General features: G+C 35.2%; 1 long non-coding RNA gene across 12 annotated transcripts in view; it reads left to right on the top strand.

Annotated features, from left to right (window-relative positions):
• LOC121950683 (uncharacterized) overlaps positions 1–22,785 on the top strand; it is a 67,161-nt gene that overhangs the window by 42,488 nt on the left and 1,888 nt on the right. For all 12 annotated transcript variants that reach the window (XR_015777019.1, XR_015777022.1, XR_015777028.1 and 9 more), the window contains 4 exons: positions 429–507; positions 17,367–17,622; positions 21,674–21,741; positions 22,243–22,293. This is a non-coding gene — a long non-coding RNA (uncharacterized LOC121950683). The remainder of the gene's footprint in view (positions 1–428; positions 508–17,366; positions 17,623–21,673; positions 21,742–22,242; positions 22,294–22,785) is intronic.

The raw sequence follows: 22,785 nt of genomic DNA on the forward strand, positions 1-22,785 counted from the left end.
AATTTTTCCACTTATACAAATTAGGAGGGTGCAAAATTGTATGTCCTCTTCAGTGTGTTTTATTTATTTGTTTTATGCACATGTTGTGATTCAACTCTTTTTTGTGCCACTGACGTAGGTTGAGTTTGGTTGATAGAGTCAATCTCTGTGGATCTTGTCTTGTGACTATCATACTTCACTCAACCATATAGAGATTTAACCTCAATTCTTAGCATTTGTTATGGAATTTCGTGAGTAGTTTCTGAGGGTGTGTACCAGTTTTGAAGCCAAAATAATAATGTGTGGCAGTGCTTAGTGCATTTTGAAAATGAAAATTTAGAGTGAATAAAAGTTGATGACATGTACAATAAATTACATATTTCAGTTTCATAATAATTGCAATATGATTTTTACTTTTTTAAAATGTACTTTTTTTTTTTTTAACATAGCACCCGGTGAATGCACCCCCACTGCACTGAAGTGATGACACTTGGTGGTCCATGGAGTGCATTCTAACCACGACTACAGGTATGACTGTGGAGCTACTTGTATGACAGGAAATTCCCATAATTCATGAGTCCTCAACAGGTGGTCCTCTGAGTAACCTAAGTGGGGGATGCCAAATTATTGTTTGAACATTTTCTGAAAGTTTTTCTTCCCCATAAATTATTATTATTTCTATTTATTTTTTTTTTAGAAATGCACATTAAGATTAGTGCAAAGTATCAAAGAAAAAATGTCCTATTCATTAAAAACAACCAATTTAATTTACAGTACACAACATTAATATGCTAACTGTTATTCATGAATCCTCCTGCAACCATGTGAGCCAGCTAACCTATGCTAAATCACTGTGCCTTCCACATGTACGTTTAACATGATGTATAAATATGTCTCTCAATAATTATTATTTTGAAAAGACAAATATTGAATGCCCCATAAAAAGATATGTCCATACCCGGCACTTTAGGCCTCCCTCACATTATTGTATGTAGTGGAGGGTCCCTGCTCTATTTCTGTCTGTCAGTGAGGGGACCTGAAAAATGTTGAAGACCCCTGCCATAGTTCATCACTTACAGTAACAAACTGAGCAGAGTCACTGGTTGTGGTAAAAATGATCCCGCTGTAAATTTTCTTTAAAAATTTGCCTTTTAAGAATAACAACAATGTCACCCTTCACAGAAGCAGAGACCATCCCATAGATGATAAAATGATAATGTGCCTTGTTAGATAATTAATTTGATTTCTGAAAAAAAGCAACAACAAAAGAAACAGTTTCCTGTCAGTTTTTTTTTTTTTCATTTTAGCATCACAGATTTCAAAACTAAAACTACATCTGCCTCATTAGTTTTTGCTCCTGAGATGATGCTAGACGGCATGAATGAGAGTTATAATATATTCAAAATGCTCCTTTCATCCAAAATCCAAAATTGATTGATTCAAACTTCTGAATGTTCAGTATTCAGTGTTTCTGCAGTTCTTCTTGGGACATGTATTAGATTTCACCTATTGTTTCCTGTCTTGTGTCTTTGGATTTTTATCAATTAGTCTGACATTTTCAGGGGAGTTGCTCCTTTTTTTCTACTTACTTTTCTGTTAAAACAGTTTCATGTGTAACCATGACTTAGAGACTGAAATGGCAATTAACAAAATATTGCAACGGAAAAAGAAAAGAAAAAAGAACCATGTTTTTCCTTCTGGGACCATGGGAACTTAATTAAAACATGTTGTTATGTACACATGAAAATAGAAAGGAAAAGGACCAGCTTGGTTAACAGGGGGCAGTTGTTTTTTACCATCACCATAAATCACTTACAATTTCTTCTGTGTACCAAAGAGGACAATGGTTTATTTGCCATTTCTAACCAGAAGTCAGTGTAAATCTCCTTTTTAATGTGATGATGATCTTTCAATCAAGTCCTGTTTGTATCTAACCAAACCTTGAAGGATTGAGACTCCCTAAAAAAATGCCATTTCACCTGCAGAGCATTAAATCCTGCATCACATCACAGAGTCCAGTGAACCTGATGTGTGTTCTTGTCAGTTTATCCCTTTTTGGATCCGCTAGCAAAACTGTAGCCTTGTTGTTGTACATTAATGTAATCTTTGCCTTAACCCCAAAATTAAACCTACAGGAAAACCCAGGCCAAACTTTCTTTTTTCTTTTTTTTGGTATTATCAATTTATGAAGATGCGCTTAGGTTTTTGCTCATTTTCTGTTGACCTGGCTGCAACCAGGATTAGACTATTCTGCAGATTTCCAATGACTTTTACCTGACTGCAAATGACCTCTCACATTAAAATATTAAATTATCTCAATTAAAATATAACTAAATAGTGATAAATATATATTTACATGTAGATGGACTGAATCATGCAAACAACAAATCTGTGTTCTCAAAACAATGTAGTATCTGACATCAATAGATGCCCAAATGGGTTTACAAAGCTGACTTTCAGTTTCATTAGACATAGATGTGAAACCAAATATAGCATTTAAAAGAAAACATGAATGATATTCTGTATGCCTTCATACTTGACATGCATCAAACAAACTAATCTCACTTTTTTTATTTTTGTATTAGTCAGTCTAGCTTGCCTAATTTTACAAGCTTTGGAAATAAAACTGGCCCAAACTTTACAACTCAGTCCAAATTCTAATTGGCATCAAACCAAAATAATTCAGGTATTTTGGTCTGTATTTTTTTTTTAATAAGATGCATGCAGATAAACATATAAAATTAAATGTTCACTTACAGGTCAGTTGGTCAAGGAGCTCGCTGAAGCATACACTGCTGTGTCCTGCAAACCCATGCCCCTCAGAGTTTAAGGAGTCCATTAAAGGAGTAGTTCAACATTTTGTGAAATAAATTTTTTGGCAGAGTAAGATGAGAAAATACCACTCTCAATACCCACATACTCTCATATCTGTGTTTGAAATGTAAAGCTACGGCCAGTTAGCTAAGCTTGACACAGACTGGAACCAGATAGCCTGGCTCTGCCCAAACATAAGAGTATACATTTCAACAGTCATAAAAGCTGCACTTTATTTTATTTTCACACCTTCTTTGTCCACTCAGACTCGTTCTTACATTAGATATCAGTTCTGTAGAGTCTGTTGGATTCCTCTCTAGTTTCTAAGTTTCATATAAAACTTGAAAAGAACAGATCAGGTCCACAGACAACGTCCAGAATTATTTGTAGTATTTAGTTCCCAGTTACTGTGAATACTCTTTGCATTGCAGCACAGGAAACAACAGTGTTCATATTTTCAAGTAATGCTATACAAGGTCTCATAGCATTACAGGACTCTACTGACGTTGTTCCCCAAGATGTCTCCAGTACTTTAAGGATAATTAAGTGGTGTCATGCACTGGCTTAGATACATCACCCACAAAAAAAAAATGATATTATATTAACTCACCTAATGTTCTGTTGAATTCTTGAAAGCAACTTTGCTTTTCCTTGCATGTCTCCACAGTGAATGAAAAATGCAAAAATGAAGAAAAATCTAAATGAATTGGAGTAAGTGTATCAAGATGTACATTCACAAACTCTCATACAACTTGTGCAGTATCATCCAAATCTCATTTATCCAGATGTGAGCTCAGTTCTTTTCCAAAAAAATGCATTTTTAAAAAACAAAATCTTACTTTATAAAACACTTCCACATAGACTGTCTCACGTGCAGAAGAGTAGCACACCTGAGCGTGTGTGTTTAAGCTGTGCTCAGCGTAATGAACGAGCAAAGTTCAAACACAAATTAGGAAACGTGGCCCACTTTTGACTCCACTTCATTTAGAATTTTCTCAGTTTTTGGATTCATTGTTCACAACATGCCTCCCACAGAGACGCGTGGGAAGTTTTCTTTAAGAATTCAGCGTAACACGGCGTGACTAACATGATAAGCAAATGATCATTTATTTGGGTGAAGTATTCCTTTAAGAAGACATATCTCCCATACATGTGGCAGAATGAATTTAAAGTCATCTGAAAACATAATGGCAACCTCACCACCAAAACTCACAAGATAAGATCTGACTCTCAAGCTGACTTACAGGTCTGTTAACACAGGATACTTTGGATTATGATCATCTTAATGATAAAGAACAAAAATACAGATTTTTAAAACATTTTTTATCCATTACTCAGACAAAGCTTTTAATTTTAGTATACCTCATATATTTCCATGCAAAACATATTCCTGATAAAGCCTTTTAATATTTACTACTTTTGCATGACATTAACATTGACAATCAACAAAACTAAATACAATTATCTTAACTGTCTTACATCTTTATGGTGGTTTACATATAACACCTGATTTGACATTTATGTAGCAGCTTTAAATATAAATAAAGATTCAGGATGTGATTCATATTTTTCATTATATTTTTTCACACAAAAGTCAATATTTTCAGCAAAGCGTGAAAATCAGACGTACTTGTTATCTTGCCGAGCTCTGCACCAAAATATGAAGTGGTGTGGTGTGGTGGGGGGGGGGGAACATTTCCGGACGGAAGTGTGGTGCAGTGTGTGTGTGTGTGTGTGTGTGTGTGTGTGTGTGTGTGTGTGTGTGTGTGTGTGTGTGTGTGTGTGTGTGTGTGTGTGTGTGTGTGTGTGTGTGTGTGTGTGTGTGTGTATGTGTGTGCTACCGAAGGGCAAAATGCCACGTCAGTTTGGATCGGAGGTCCTTGTTCTCTGCCAGGATGTCCTGTAGCAGACTCCACCCTCCTGGTTATGGCAGATATCTCTGCATACTTTTAGCCCAGATGTACAGTATATATGTATATGACTTTTAATCTGACCCTTCATTTCACCTCACACACACACACACACACACACACACACACACACATATGCGCTTTTTAGGTGTATGAGTCAAGAAAAAGCAGCTTGCTCATCCCATAGGGTGGTGGAAAATGATTCAGGAAAGTGGGAAGAAGGGGAAGTGAATGTTTGGTAAGAGCTAACGCTGTGGCCCCTAAAGTAGCGCACACACACACACACACACACACACGCACACACACACACACACACACACACACACACACAGGTAAATACATGCACTTATGAGGAAAAAAACACACATAAATAGAGACAAAAACACACAGCAGTGCATGTCTGGACGTCATCAGTGCTGTGAGAGCTGCCTCTGTGGCTCCATAGACGTAGATGAATGAAGCATCACAGCATACAGTCCATTTAATACACACACACACACACACACACACACACATAAATAGACAATATTTCATCATATTTGTGGACACACACACGTCAGATGGTTGACTGTATTTCAGGGATATTTGTCATACACTGTTGGTCAAAACATCAAAAGGCTTACATGAATACACATATAAACACACGCCGGCACACACACATGCACAAGTACATGTGCGACTAATAATAGTTCCTTTGGTTTGCGCCTGTTACTTCGAGTTCACGGACTTCTGAACCAGTAACGTAGCAAAACAAGTTCTAATTAATTTGTTTTGTTAAGATGACATGAGACTTAGCTGATTCCAGCTACAATTAAAAAACAAAATGATTTCTGCATGATACCTTTAATTATTTATATTCATTTATATCTCTTTTTTATTTTTCTTTTATTTTTTTACATTCCCAGCAACTAGGTTTTGTGAACAAGAGGAACCAAAAGTTATCACAAACTCTGTCCCTCACTTTCTCTTTACAGTTAAGACACACATACACACACACACACACACACACTCAAATACACGTACATAGAAATATATACACACACAAACACATAATCTCACACACTTGCATATGTCTTGAATACAGTTTCACAAGTAATTTCTCACTCGTATGCTGACGCACTCACACTGACACTTAGTGACTCACCCTCGCACTTTTTCTTTTCCTTGATCTCTCTTCATTTTCTGTCACACGCATGCACACACAAACACAGACACACACACACACACACACACATACACACAGACACACAGATTCTGCAGTTGTTGATAAACAAAATCTTGTTTCTCAAATTCAAAACTTTCTCCAAACATCAGATATGGTTTCATCATGAATTTGTCCTGAATAAAGTAATGTTTATGAATGCAGGCTCACAGAAACACCAATGAACATTTTGAATATCAAAAATCTTCTATGTGAAATTTGTACATAACACAAAATATCAAATGTTACACGACCATGTTTCATGAATTACTGCCTCCAAAAAACTGTGTTTTCAGGCCAACTTCTTTAGATATTTCCTTTGTCATTTTGTAAAATTGAGATTCTCCTCTTTAACAACTGGATAAGTTCAACTGCTGCATTCTGTACAAAATAACATTATTTTCATGATCGACAGGAAGGCAGAATTTAGTTTTGATGTAAACAGCATCATCTCTGCTTTAACTGAAAAACATAACTGACTGTATGTTTGTAATAAAAAAAACATGATGTCTGTTTTCCTCCCTAATACCTTCTGTAAAAAACTATTATTTAAAACCAAATGAAGCACATGGCAGAATATTGTTATTCTATTTGTTATCACTTTGTACAGTAAGTAAGTATAAGTTTTTATTTAGATAAAATAAAATCAGATACACTTTCTTAATCTCACAGCATGAGAGATCCACACATTACAGTGGCTCAACAGAAAAAAGCTAGAGATTCAAAAAGAAAATGTAAACAAAAAAATATACAATAAAACATATAATAACACAAATCTGAAAAGAAATATAGCCTTCCCAAACACACACAAATGTAAAAGCACCACAACTAAAATGTCTAAACAAAATAATCGAACAGCACAGACCAACCAAGATGCTTGAAAAGCATATTGACTATTTTATAATCCTCATATTTACCCTTCATTCAAAAAACTCATCCCACAACAATATTACACTTATCAGCCAGTTTACGCAACACTTGGACGCAACACACTCATAATTAAACCCTCTTTTTTTATCGCACACTTTGAAATGCATGTTCCCGATTAATTAAGTCTTCCTCTGATTAAAATTTAGTGCCCTTATTGTTTCAAAAGCCTTTTTAGTGGGGTTTTTTTTTTTTTTGTGGTGTGTTCATATGTATCACAAGCTTTGATGTCAGAAAATCAAATCCACAAATATAGATGTAAATATGTCAATAAAATGTAAGTAAATAAATGTGAAGCTTACTGGGCAAATTAAAAAATAAAAAAGCAACTACATGTTTATGGTTTTCCTACATTTGCCTGACACCAAACTAATTCCAAGCACTTCCATCCTATGTGATGGTAAAATCATGTTGTTTTTATTGTTAATATAAAAGAAAACCTCAGTTTTATTACAGATTTTTGCAGTATGTAGTCTACAAGAAAATATTGTAAATAAAAGTTTTGTGTAGGAAATGATACACTGGCTGCAGAGAGGAAGAGAAACAGTAGCAGCTCAAAATGTAAAACTTCAACAAATGTCATATTATTAATATTTAAAGAGGATTTATGCTTCCTTTATGGGTAGAGCGGATTCTTAATCCTATATGTTGCATTATGAGACTGAACGCTGTTAGGAATAGACCTAAGTACAGACAACAGAGAGCCTGAATATTTAAGGTTTAATTGTAGTTCCCTTAAACCTGGTAGGAGATAGTGTCAAGAGATTTGGTTTTATGTGTCCAGGTTATAAGATATCTGCCTTTAAAACTGTTGCCAACAACCAAATATAATGAAAATTTGTGGAAATCTGTGCTAATAGCAATAAAAACTAAAGGCCTCTTTGAAAAACCTAAAGACAGGGTCTATTTCTCAGCAGTGTCAATTGATTCAATTCTGTCATTTTCAGTGTGAACATGATAAAAAGACAGGTAGTAACACACAGTAATGTGTACAGTCGTGTGCAACTGGAACACTAATTTAAAGCAAAGAAAGTTTTAACATCACTGGTGCATTCTACTTTAAATTTGCAGGTTAATCATCTCAGTTTAGAGAGAATTTGTGCACAAAACATTTTTTTCTTGTGTATGTGACACCACATGAAATCATCAGTGTTACGGTGACCTCTTAAGTAAATTGTTGAAAATGATTCACAACCTGATTTCCAGAATTAAGGCCGAAGATTAAAGGCAAAGTTTATCCGAGCCCAAAAGCCATGTGCAGTGAATCTGAGTGCTCTTGAGCTGAACAAAAACACAACAGGTCATTTTAATGCTAAATTTATTTTTGTGTTTTAGAAAGAATTAATCACACTAAACCATCTAGAAGACGTGGGAGAGAGTGGTACAAGAAACTGCAGAGTAACTTTAGAAGTAAAATAAAACAATATTACCAAGAAGAAAACATTAAAAGTCTATAAAAAATAATATCAACTAAGCCAAACAATTAAACTCTAAATTTTCAGGCATCCACTTAACTTGAATGTGTTATCCTCAATCTACGTCAACGACCTCTTCTGAGAATTATTATGAACTAACAAACAGTCTTAACAGGTTAAAACATGAAATTGTTGGATAGAAATCATTCATGCTTTATTTTATGTCTGTTGGTCATGTTTGGTAGCCAAACATAAATCTAAATCCATTTTGTTGCCAAATTTTCAGACAAACTAAACATTATTACACAAGTCAGTTTATATTAACCTGCTGCTTTATATTTCCACATCCAAAAACTAAAAGTCCAGAGCATTTCTCCTCGTTCCTTCCCACCATCTCCACCAAAGTGAGGCGGAAATGCTCTGTTTGATTGCTTCAGGTTGATTTTCTTACTTCTTCGTTCTCTCAGTTCCTCTCACAGTCGTGCTCTGAGTGTCAAGTCCCAAACACAAATATGAGAGAAGATTTGAATTCTTACAAATTTTGATACACTCATGCAATTGACCTAAAAATGTAAACCCTTTTTGGTCCAGGTTGCTGAGGCTTTATAAATAAATACCTGCAGACCACTCGTGGCTGAGTAAAATATACTGCAAACTTTTGATATTTTAATTTACAGCTAATATTCTGCCCGAAAGATGCTAAAATTATTCAGAAGTCTTAATTAAAGCCGCAAAGCGCTTTATATCAAAGATACAATTCCACGTTATCTATCATAAACCCTTAAAGGTAGACATAAATTAAACTAAAAGAGAAGTTTGTTTTTCCATCACTTATTTTAGAGAGACATAGAGGATTTTATGTGCCCATTGATCCACTTTAGTTTCCACAAACACTTCAAATTGTCAGTTATTTAATAGAAAAGTTCAAAAAGGTGTTGACAGAGAAAGTCTGCTTAATTCTGTCTTCTTCTCTTATTGTCTATCATAAAATGACAGAAAACTGCCTTTTGTTAAGGGCTCAAACAACATGAAAACAAGCATTCACACCCATGAGACTCACGTAAAACCACAACAGTTCCATAGTTCAATAAAAACATGAGTGCAAAGCTACATTTTAAAAAGTAGTGACTATAGCATCTTCACCCTCAGTAGTATGTTATAATTCCAGGTGAAATGGTTTCTATGAACAGGACTGTTTACCACACACACACACACACACACACACACACACACACACACACACACACACACACACACACACACCTCTCATCTGCATTGTTAGATCAGGTGGATAATAATGAATATATCAGACAACAACCACAAAAAAATTGGAGATGTAGACAGAGCTGAAATCCAAACACATGTACAACTCTTAATATCAATTTACTCTGATAGGTACACACATCATTTTTAATGGGATACATTTACCACCCTATCATATAAAACCTGTCGGAACAAAAATTGATTTTGATATTAAAACACTACAAAAACGATTTTTGACACATATTTTGTAAGTTAAAAGAGATGCTAAGACACAAAGGACTGGACTGGAGCTGAGAAAATCTTTTAGGGTCTTCAAAAGTAGCTGAGTTCACTAAAGTAACTGATTCTTCATTTATTTTGAATGCTTTAATTTATAACACAGTTTCTGTTTTTCTGTGTATATTCTGGAGTAATTGTGACTTAAATTAGGATTTTTTTTTTTTAAATTTTGCATTACCTTGAAGCAACACACTGCTTTAAAACACATTTGCTTAGTGACATTAGAGGTATATGACAACTTTCTGTGTGACTGTCTGGCTAATTTTTGACCTTTTAAGCACTTATGAAATAAAATCTACATTTTTGTTAACTTCAGAAGAATTTGAATGCTAAAATACAGTTTACTCAACAGTTTTTCGCCCCTCATGAGTTTTAAGATCATTTTATTCTCTTTCCTCCAATAATTACTGAAATATGTAGTTGTGATATGAATTTTGAGAATGACCTACATTTTTATTCTGATTTGAAGAATAAGGAGCATGCTGAAATTGATGGGAAAAAAGATCTATTTTAAACCCCGGTTAATGACTAGTTTCAGTTAGAAATGTGAAAAACATGTATCAGTCAATGACCTTGTGAGAAACTCAAGGTTTAGGTAATATAATATTCTTTATTCTGTGAAACAACAAGGGAATCACAGTAGCACAGTTACACATTTGATGTTTTTGCAGCTCTAGAAAGTTCAAAACCCATTTTTAAGTAAAGTATCATGATATATATGGAGAGAAATGGTTGAATTAAGTTAATTGCTACATGCATCTGAATAGTTTTTTTAAGTTTACTTAATTTTGACATATTTAATGAAAGAACAATAACAAGGTGTGTCTATTATGACTAAAGCAAAGATTAGGACATACAAACACATTTATTTCAATCCTGTTTTCTTACCCATTTAAATCATCGTCTCATATTTTCACTTCTGAACATCTGGAGAAAACAGTAAGACTATGGGAAGAGAAAAGGAAAAGAGAAAACATATTTCAAGAAGCATTCAGATAATTTGAGAAAATTGAAGTAATTTAACTCTTTCTTTTTTACTGTTGTATAACAAGGTGCTTTTGGGGTTTATGCAGTAAGTTTAAGCACAAAGGTCAACAAAGTTTCTATAATGTTAAAACTGATTAATGTGGCCTCCCAAAATCAGACACACAAATGTGACACACATTAAGGAGTAATATAATAGTAATAGTTATATATAGTAATATAGGAAAGATAATCATTTACACAAGACTTTGTTGATTTAATGGTATGTTAGTGTCAGTGGATCAGTGGAGATTTGGCAGTTTGTCTTGTGCTGTGAATTTACCAAAGCACACACAATAATATCTGCAGTTTTTAGCATTACAACTTAAAAAAAAACTCAACCCAAAACCATATTTTCAACTTTAATATGCTTTAAAATTTTGGATTAAATCAACAAACTCAAAACACAATATGTAAAGTTTTAGATTATTTGCAATTGCAATTTACAATGTACAGTTGCAGTGTGTGTGTGTGTGTGTGTGTGTGTGTGTGTGTGTGTGTGTGTGTGTGTGTGTGTGTGTGTGTGTGTGTGTGTGTGATGTGACATCAAAATTGTAACAAGCTCAATGGAAAAGCAAATTATAGACTATAATTAACAATGTTCCATTAGACGTATAGTGGTTATTTAATTTGACATGTATTAATTGTGGGGAGTGATTAAATAAACTAATGTATCGACTTTAGTGTCCTCTCTCAGCGCGTCAGTTCTCTTTTAATCTTTCCACATTAACAGGGTCATGATCAGGGCAGTCCAGCTATAACTCTTACAGTACAAACCTGTGTTATATCAAGGATGCTCTACAGCAGAAATGTAAGATTACTCTGATTGAATTTGCAATTTACAAATCAGTCAGATGTATGGCACCACAAAAACAAACACATATACACTGAAAATTTTTAACCAAACTTAACAAAAGAACACTAAGGATTAAATTAGATCTGTTTATGTGTCTAATTGAGGCACACCTGAAAATGAAGAAATTTTGTCTTTTTAACATTTTAAGGACAAATTAAATGTTGTGTATATATTTTTTTAATAGTTAAATATGAACATAGTTTGTTTATATGATGGTGTTTCAACCTTTTCTGCCCCATTATTGTGTTTTATGTCCTTCTGTCTTCTCATAAGAGAGGTGTAAAACAAAGGAGATCACAAAGGAAGCTCTTGCAGATTGTATAGTAAAAAGGCTCTACTTCAAACTGATTCAGTAGCTTTGAATAAAAATGTACATCACAAAAATCATTATATCAATAACATCTCAAGTTTTCTCATCTATGATCTTTCTGCAATAAAAAAAAGTCATGATCTGTGCAGTGCTGCACTGATTTGAACAGTCAAAACTCGCAGCAATTCAAAGTCATTCTTTAATTTGCAGCTTTAAAAGGACTCAGATGCATGCAGACAAAAACAAAACAAAAACAAAACAAAAAACGGTGTTACCAAACACAAAAACTCTCATAACCTTTAAATCTACATATCTGCGTACATGTGTGAGCACTCAATCAGCTGTTTTGTTAATGCAGTGATATGATGTGATTAATAATCACAGCAAATGTATTTATGTAGCCATCATCGAAGCAAAACTTCATCTCACAGATCATGATTATGGTCAGTAACTCAAGCTGAGACAAGAACAAGGAAAGCATCTTACCATCATATCAAATAAGTGCATGTTACTGCTAAACACAAGTAACAATGTGCAGATAATACCAAATAATTTAAATTGTTCTCATTTTTAATCTATGTACTGAATCTCACATCTGATGAAGTTTAGACAAAAGAGACAAAAATAAACAATAGTTACCTTACAACCTCTCAAAAATGACACTACGACTTCCTGCAGCTGGGTGGTCAGCCCTCATTCTTTATCTCCAAAATTCGTATTTAATGACTGCAGCTTCAGTAAACAATTTAATGGACTAATGTGTGTGTGAGTGTGTGTGTGTGTGTGTGTGTGTGTGTGTGTGTGTGTGTGTGTGTGTGTGTGTGTACATGTGTGTCCATAAGTGTGTGTGTGTATTTGAATGTTTGAATGTTGCAGAGAAGGACAAAAGAGCCTGGATATCTGTAAGTGTGTGCGGGTTTTCAAGCACTTATTAACTTCTGGATATGTGGCCGGATGTTTTTCTTTGTTTTATGAGGGGTTCGGGGGACGGGGGCATCATTCAGCCAAGTTGTAAACAGCATTAGTCCGCCTTTCTTATCAATGGGGCCATTTTTAGACACAGCGTCTTATTTTTAAGATGTTCTTATTTCGTGAGAAACCAAAGCTTTACAATTCAAACTTTTAACCGATTCTTAATTGAATCAGAATCATTTCTCTGGTCTCGCTGAGATTATTCAAAACCATTTTTTGTAATTGCTTCACCACTTTATGTAGTTATCTTCAAGTTGATTTATTTAAGGGTCATACATTACTGGTTTCAAATGTAATATTTTTCTTCTTTGTTATGATTATTAACTCTTGATAAAGCATTACAAATACTTTAATTTGAGAGAAAAGTGTATTTTATTGGATACATTTTCAGAGTGAGTGCTGAATGCTGTGACTTTTTAATGTCAAATGCTTCAAACTTGCCTAATTGTGGGAATTTTGGCAAAAAAAAAAAAAGATTCGTTTTGATATAACTTTAAATGTAATCTCTCTACTGAGGACAAAACTTTGCCACCATGCAACGTATTTCACCATGGATAAAAAAACAAAGATAAAGCTAAACTCTTCCAGTGTGACCTTTTTAAACTTATATTTCACAGGTGTTTTTAAAGACTGCTAATGTTAGTACTTGTGGGTTAAAAAAGTCAGTATCTTTAAATGTGATTGTTTTAATGTCTAAAATGGTCATACATCAGTGTCTCCTATTCATGTTTATTCAGTCATTCAACAACAGCACTTACACCATCATAAGTCACTAAAGCCTTCATTTGAAACCCACACTGGTGACATTTTTAGATGGGCTTTAAAGTCTGTTGAGTAAAATTGTATCAAGTTTCAAGTTTATTTCATTTATATAGCACTTTAAAAAGCAAAACACCAAAGTGCTTAACAAAGACAGACAAATAATTAAACACATAGAGACATTACAGTGCATAGATGAGTTAAACAAGATTAAGATAAAACATGTTTAAACAACAACAACAAACTCTCAAACACAATTAAAAGCAAGAGAATAAAAAATGGGCCTTAAGCTGCGTTTTAATAGCATCAGCAGACTCAGTCTGTCTGTTGGTCTCTGGCAGGCTGTTCCAGAGCCTAGGAGCCGCTGTAGAAAAATCTTGTCCAAAACTTTGTCATAACAAACACTTGACAAACAGCATCTCAAACAGCTCAATGATAAAAAGGTACAAATGCAGGTAAAATCCTCCCAGATGTTTTTTTTAATCATACAAGTAGTCCTTGTTGTGACCATTTATTGGGTTGGCATGTTAGGGCTTCTGCTAAAGGATAACTGAAGGATAATGTCGTTAGCACTGTTGTTACCATGTATACCTGTGTTTTTTGATGTAGGGGTGTTTTTCGGCAAATTTGGTTGAAACAGGTTTCCTTTCATGAGCAGTGAAGCCTCCTTATGTCTGACAGAAAATGGCTGCCAGTACAGCTGAAGGCTCAGAGCTCCAGAGAGGCAGAGCTGCTCTCCTGAGTCTCACAGTATGTTTCTTCAGAGAGCTGGATCCTAAAGAGCTTCATGACAAAATGTCAAAAAATTTAAATGGATGGTATTTTAGATCATATATGCTGTAAAACATTGAATTAAAGTGAGGGAAACTGATCTTTACAGATATTGCCCAACTTTGTTTTGCAAATTGAATCTGTTTGGTCATTTTAAGGCAATGCAGTCATGTGTGTTTAGCATATCGGACTGCATGTTAACTCAGTGTCTTTATGTTAAAAATGCATAGAACAGAAAATAATGTGTAAATTAAACACAACATAGTGTTACAAGAAAATGAAAAGATATACAAGATTAAAAAAAGAGCAACTTGTTCAAAAACAGTAACAAAATCTGTGTCTGCACTGAGAGACGCAAACACAGACACACACGTATTAACACACGCACACTTATTGTGAGTGTGACGTAAGCCTCTATATTAAGAATTGAAGGCTTAGTGAGAAAATGTAAGTTAATGAGACTTACAGACTTAATTCACAAAATACACAAGTGTTTTTTTTGTTTTGATGCAGGTGTCATGAACACGAAAATGAAGAAATACAATTAGGTAGCATAGACAAAACCATACTTAATCCACATATGTAGATTTTGGGGGGGAGCAGGGGACGCAACCCCTTAATATTTAGAACATGTGCATTTGTCTCCCCAGTCAAAACATAAAAGTATCAATTATTTCAACACAATTAAAGACTTTTACACCCTAAATTGATGCAGAAAAGGAACAAACTGGTGTAGAAAAATTCACCAGAAAGCAGCAAATTAAGTGTGTGATGTTTAAAGATGCCAGTGAAGTTGTCGGATGAGTCCAGATAAATACTAAGTGCAAACAGTGGCATGCTAGATATCAGCTGTAGTGATCACTGACTGTTGGTTCTATATTAAGTAGCATTGAATATATTGCAACACTGTTATTTTTGAGCCTTGTTGGTTTTTAGTGTGTATGAGAGTAACTAAGAAAATTATAATAAGAAAGGCAGTTATGTCTGTAGGTGGATGGGTGTAGATTTTTTTTGCCCCCCAAATAAAAACATGTAACATTTCATTTTGATGCAATGAAAGAAAAATGAAGACAGAAAAGTAACAAATCGGTGCATAACATTTCACCAGAATGTCAGAAATTAAGTATTTGATGCTCAAACTTTTCTGTCAAGGGACTCCCAAACCTCCCAAAACATATGTACCCCCCTCAATGTTGAACAAACCTACACTCCTGAGTAAAAATACAATTACACAAAAGGAATATATAAAAGTTTATAGGTGAAGTTATGTTGGTGTGATGTGAACATAGTCTGCAATGATGCCAGGGAGAGTTGTCAAATGAGTTGAGATAAATACTAAGATATATCAGTTGTAGCGAATGTTGTTTGTAAACTAAATACCGTTTAATTTATTGCGACATTGTTGTGTACTTTTATGATATAAAGAATGACACGAGGTTATAAAGAATTAAAACCAAGAAGAAAACAGTTATGTGTGCAGATGCAGGAGCAAGGATTTTTAGGGAAGATGAAGGGCACACATCGCCCTCAGCATAAAGAATATGTGCATTTGTCCCTGATTATAAAACCATGAAAGTTTTCATTTGCAAGGACAAAATTAAAGACATTTACACCGTAAATCTTTCCTTTCACGGAAAAAAATGGTGCATAAATATTCACCAGAATGTTGGAAATTAAGAGTTTGATGCTCAGCATTTTCTGTCAGAGGATCTCCGTTTTACATGTGTCCCGCCCAGTGCTGAAACTAAACCTACCCCCTCATGTAGACACGTGTGTGTGTGTGTGTGTGTGTGTGTGTGTGTGTGTGTGTGTGTGCGTGTGTGTGTGTCTGGAGTCCTGTTCATTTTTTTTCTGTGGTATTACCTCACTTCTTTTATTGTGTGTTTTTGTGCATGTTTAACAGTGTGCGTTCTTGACATAAACTGGATAGTCTCCTCATGATATTTTTATATTAATTTACATGTGTTTAAGTTTGTGTGTGTATGTGTGTGTATGTGTGCGTTTATTGCCACCTATTCATTTTGGGTTTCTTGTGACTGACCACACTTTTTTTGTGTGTGTTTCTGTGCATTTTAAACAGTATGTTTTGGACAAAATATAATGTCTCCTCTTAATATTTCCTCATTAATTTACACTTGTTTAAGTGTGTGTGTGTGTGTGTGTGTGTGTGTGTGTGTATCTATCTGTTGACTCCCGTTCATTCTGTATTTCTGTGACGGGCCACACTTCTTTTTTTGTGTTTCTGTGCATGTTAAACAGTATGTGTTTTTGACATATACTGTTTAGTCTCCTTGTTATATATATCATCATTCATTTACATGTTAGGTGTGTGTGTGTGTGTGTGTGTGTATTGATTCCCATACATTTTGTATTCCTGTGACTTATCTCACTTTTTTGTGTTTCTGTGCATGTTAAACGGTGTGTTTTTAACATATACTGTATAGTCTCCTCGTGATATATCTTCATAATTTAACATGTGTTGAGTGTATGAACGTGTGTATTTCACCATAACGTTGAAGCAGATGCAGAATTATTCTTGCCAGAAAAGGGAAACTGTGAACAGTCTGTCCTGTAGGCCGGAGGGGCTGAAAAGAGTGAGACCCCTGTGGATTGTGTGCCGCCCAAAAAAGAAGTCTGACTCTTGTTACCTGCTTGCACGCAGACTGTTTTTCTATTAATTACAGTCCTAACTCAGTCCAGTGTTAAATATGTGCTTCAGGATATGAAAAACCTCGCTGTATTTAACTTTTTCCATCTCTTTAGATGTTTTTAATGAAAATCTTAGCATTGACAGGGTCATTTGCTACACCCAATTGTGTGTGAATGTCCATGCATGCCACTAAAATGTGTGTTATTCACCTGAATTTGTCATTTTTTGTGTTTTTAGGATTGAAGTGAAGATTTTGGGAGACAAGAAAATGGAAACTAACGTCACTGATGAAGCAGAAAGGAACAATGAAGCCCAGCAGGGAGGGAGGAGGCAGCCCTACGGGCGGCGAGAGAGCTTGGATCAACCGACACCTTTTTTTTTTTCATTAGCACCACCCAAAACCTTGAGAGTCTACTGGTTCAAGTGGGACACGCCTGTCCACCTCCACCCCTGCTCTCAGAGCCACAGTGTCCTCTAATCGCAGTACCACAAGGTAAATGGGTGTGACTTTTATTGCTTAAGTATGAATGGGTGTTATTCTTGGTGGTGAAAATAAATTTCAGATTAAATCAAAAGGGTATTCATACAGAAAAATTATAAACTTAATTTAAACCTCTTTTTTTTAACTGTAAAATCAATGAATGAATGTTTTATTTAAAACTTACTGTATGTGAGAAACAGAAGGTAAAAAGTGGAGTAACACTGACTTTGAAAATTTCCACAACAAGGCTTCAATGTATTTAATCTGTCCACAAATGTTAAATTTTTTGCAAATATGATGCATTATAATGATCTTTAGTTTGTCTTCATAAATCTGTGTATCAAAAACAGAAAATTAGATTGGAAATACATGCCGAAAGGTGGAGCAAGGAGAAGGAAAAGGCTGGCCAAGTTCAAACAAGTACAGTACAGTGGCAAATGAGTCATTTCAGTTGTTAAAAAATTCAGTCAACCAGCCGGCACGTGTCCCTGAATGCAGAAACTTTTTGCTCTAGCTGAGCTTAAAAGCAGCCCTGCTCGTACCAGCTTTTTAAAAAAAACACTTTTCAGACCTCTCCAGGATATTTGACATTTCGACCATTCGGATCACGACTTGACAGCAGCAGAATAAGTGAGTTTTATGAATCACCATGATCATAAATGGTTCAAGAATTAAAATGGAAGTTAATTTAATTCCCTTTTAGTTGCGGAGTGGTTTTTTGAAGGGCAAGCATTAGATGCAACCAGCATGCCTGATGTGACACCAGGTGACATTTGTGGCAGATTCTGTTTACATTTGTTGTCACCAAAACTTTGCTGGAGTCAGAAATTTTGTCAGATCATAATTTTAATAGTTATATAAATTAGCATTGGTTTAATCTTAATTCTTAAGGGGGACTCAAGGAGGTCCTAATATCTAATATAATCTGAAATCTGTTTTCCTCAACAACAGCTTTCCATTTGCAGTTCTTGTGTCTCTGTTAAGGGGTTTGCACATAAAAACAACAGGAGGACCTTGTTCCTTAAGACGAGAGCCTACACATCCCCAGAAAAACAGCTCTACATCCCGTTTTAACAGTGTAAAAGGCTGGGTGAATCCTTGCCCTAGAGTATTAATTATTTTCTCCTAAAATTGTATGAATTGTATTCAGACAAGACTTTCTCTGATGTGGGTTTTTACGGTCAGTTGCAGTGAATTATTTCAGCATTAAATCTGTTGATTGCTTGCGCTCATTTGCCAGATTATTAATATACACCTAGCTAAAACAAATGCAGTCTAATGCAACAGTGTTGCAATAAATACGTCATGAAGGTTATAATGTTTAATTTTGGCCAAGCTGTTTTAGAGAGGCGTTGATTCAACTGTATGATCATTTTGGAAGCTGTAGTTTGAGGTGCTGTTGAATTACATTGCAAGTGTTTCTGATATTTAGCCTACTGTCATTAGTATATTTGTATGGGGTGGACAAAATAAAAGAAAAACCTGTCAGTATAACGCAACGCTGCAGCCTTGTATCATCATCTCTCTTAAACTGCTTAAAAAAACTAAACATTATACACTCCATAAAGGAAGGATATATTGCAGTTTTTTTTTTATATGAGACTGCATTAGTTTTAGCCCAATAAACTGGCAACCAAGCATACATTAAATACCTTTAAATGTGATTACTCTGATGGCAAACAAATTCAAATATTCACTGTCCCCCCAGTGTCTTTTGCAGCAGTTAAGTTACAAGAAGTTTCATTTGAAGCCTACACTGACAAAGCAAAGTACTCCCAACATTTCAGTGCGCCCTTCATCACCCGGTGAAGGTCTTTGCACTAAAATGTTGTTCCCAATGAATTTCTGATTATTGCAAGTGTAGTAGACGATGTGCGGGAGTTCTTTACTCCATTATAGTCGGCCCATGCTCTTCTCCTACGCACTGCCACCGCACTACCTACATGTGTCCAAACGTTTTGCTTTTTAAAGCTGATGAAATTAATTAAGTTGGGTGTGATAACAGGTTTGGCAGAATGATAGCTTGAAGCTGGTTCAGTAAAAAAATGTCCATCATATTTAAGACAGATGACATGAACAAGATCATATTCAGTTTTCATTTAAAGGCAAATATCAGGTGACAGATGAGTCTAATCTGGATACAGTGGTAGCTTCCCAGATACTTGATGCATCCAGTTCAGCGGTCCTAGTGTGTGTATGTGTGAGAGTGTATGTGTGAGTGTATGTTCATTATTTGTCTGTCTTGCTTGTGTGTGCTGACTTGGAGGCGACCACAGATAGTACAGTGGAGGGAGGTGATGCAGTGTTATGGGGTTTAAGGCTTCTATACGTGAAATATTAGACTGCAGATTAAATGTTATATTAAATGTACATTTGATGCATTATTGAACGCAAATGTAAGACCACAACGCCAATGCTTTTAGCACATTATTTTAGTTTAAACCATATGAACATCTCAACACATTATTTATTCTCTTTAAGTAGCTTTGGTTTGAATGTGTGATTTACCAGCTTTATTATCACAAGAGTGTGAGTGACTGTGTGTGTGTGTGTGTGTGTGTGTGTGTGTGTGTGTGTGTGTGTGTGTGTGTATATCTGACTCTGTTTCTGAGCATCTACGTTAATATAAAAAAAAAAAAAAAGAAATTGTGTGTGTTTGGGGGTGTCAGTGTAAGGTGTTAATATTTTAAAGTCTAAAACGTGAGTGTAAGTTCATTTAAAGACACACAGGGTAAATGCTGAGCGACACACATGCATATGATCCACGTCAGTTGCATTTTTATAAAATATTAGTTAAATTGGAATAAAATATTTTGTAAAAGTGAAGGAAAATACCTGAAAAAAACCCACTTACTTACGTAAGTCTGCCAAGAGTCACAGACATGTAACGGCTGTTTGTGTGTGTGTGTGTGTGTGTGTGTGTGTGTGTGTGTGTGTGTGTGTGTGTGTGTGTGTGTGTCTTTGTGTATGTCAGTATGTAATCCTTAACTGATGAAATTAAGAGACAATTATCTAACGTACAACAACTGCACATCAAAACATACATAAAGAGACATTTGTATTTTAATATATTATATTTAATGATTGAGTACAACTTGTGTTTGCATCAGTATGTTTGTGTTATATGTGTTAACGCCTGGTGTTAATTCTAACACACCAAACTGAGACAAACATGACGTGCAATTGTAAAACTTATTTTCTTATTCCTTGTCTTATTTGATATTTGAGAGAAACTGATTTATAATGAAGATATTTTCCCTCCATCCTCATTAATCCCAGATTTAGACGAGTTTCAAGTCATTTATTTAGTTTATGTCAGTGTAGGTTTGGCAAAGCAGAAGTTTACTTTTTTTTAATATGATTTTTGATGCATTTATGGTTTATATGTTATGGGATGCTTTTTAAAGCAGGTATCTTCAGAGTGTAATTCAAGCTGTTGAATGTAAAGATGTGTTCCACAGATTGGAGGGAGTGTTACATGTGGTGCCGTGTGTGTGTGAGACAGAGAGTGTGTGTGAGTAGATGAGCACATATATAGTATATATGTGTGTGTCTGTGTGTGTGTGTGTGTGTGTGTGTGTGTGTCCACATTTTTCTGATAAGAGTGAGTTTATTATTGTCATATGTGCAGGGTTGAGGTGTGTGTGTGTGTGTGTGTGTGTGTGTGTGTGTGTGTGTGTGTGTGTGTGTGTGTGTGTGTGTTGGGTCTACACATGTATTCATTTTAATTTTTTGAATATGATAGTGAGATCAGATTGTACAGACATGAAGACACATTAAATGTGGATGTGTAGGGGGTTGTTTTAAGTCTTAAATTCTTGCTTCTTTCTGTGTGTGTGTGTGTGTGTGTGTGTGTGTGTGTGTGTGTGTGTGTGTGTTGGCCCCTCTGTTTCCAAATCAGCACAAGGTGGAGTGTGTGTTTTTCTTACTATGCGTTGTCACTTTGTCATTGTGTGTGTGTGTGTGTGTGTGTGTGTCTTATAAAAAGTCTACTGCATGATGACAGTGAGTTTAAAGAGATTCAAATGTCTCTGTGTTTTTTTTTCTCTTGCTGGATAAACAGATGAAAAAGACGAGGCTTCGTGTGAGGCAGCAGCAGTATAACTGGACATAACATACAAATACACACAGGTGCGTTACATGTTATATGTTACACAAAAACAAATAACAGCAAACAGTATATTCTGTGTAAAAGTGCCCACCTACACATGTTGTACATGTCATCTTTATCTATTTTTGACTCCTAAGTACTGACTTAACAAGAAAAACTGTAACATAAATTATGATGAAAAACCACAGCAGATATGAAAATATATCCAGTGAGATCCACTGAAATAGCCTTGAAATTCCAACACACAGTATGGGGTAATTTCTCACCTCCCGTTTTATTAAATTGTATTTTGAAGATGCCATTGAGTAAAAATTGTGAGTGAGAGTGTTTGAAAAAGCTGAAAATCTGTCAAGTAAGAACATATATTTTGCTGTAATTGCAGCTGCCAAAAATGAACTCATATTTGCTGTAAGGTCTCAGTCATCTTTGTCAGACATAAAAATATACAATAAGATGCACAAATGTTTTTTTTAAGAGTCGTTATGCTGAAATTAAATTGAAGCTAATTTCTGTGTCCTCAGATGCAGCTGCTGTAATGTCACTGCAGTTCTCCGGATGAAACAGAACCATAGGTATGTATAAAATAAACATAAAACCCCTAATTGTAAAGGTCTTATTGTTGAGAGGATGCAGTGAGGCTGTTTTGCTTATCAGATGCTTTTGAGGTTTTGGATTATGACTTATAGTGCAGATATTTTTGTGGAAGGAGCTGTTAGTATTTAGAGTTACGAAAATGAAACGTGATTTTATTCAGGGGTCTGCTGTGTCTCAGGTGAAGCAGGTTTCCCCCCTTTACTGCTGCGTAAAAGAGGAGTTTGTCTGTGTGTTTTGCCTCTTTTGAAATGTTAACGGTGAATATCATGAACTAAACGGGACCAGGAGTAGTCACTGCAGGGTGGACAGCTGTATCTTAAGGACAGGGCAGGAGTGGTGAGTTTGCGAGTCTCTGACAGGTGTGTGTCTGATGCTCGTGCAGATGTGGATACCTCTGTGCAAGTCAGATGTCGATCATTTACATATGAGAGGCTTTAAATGTGTTTAAAGAGGGTCTCTGTGTGCGTCGT

This window comes from Plectropomus leopardus, chromosome 7 (genome assembly GCF_026936395.1).
Source record: "Plectropomus leopardus strain MGB_pleo_1.0 chromosome 7, ASM2693639v1, whole genome shotgun sequence".
NCBI lineage: Eukaryota > Metazoa > Chordata > Actinopteri > Perciformes > Serranidae > Plectropomus > Plectropomus leopardus.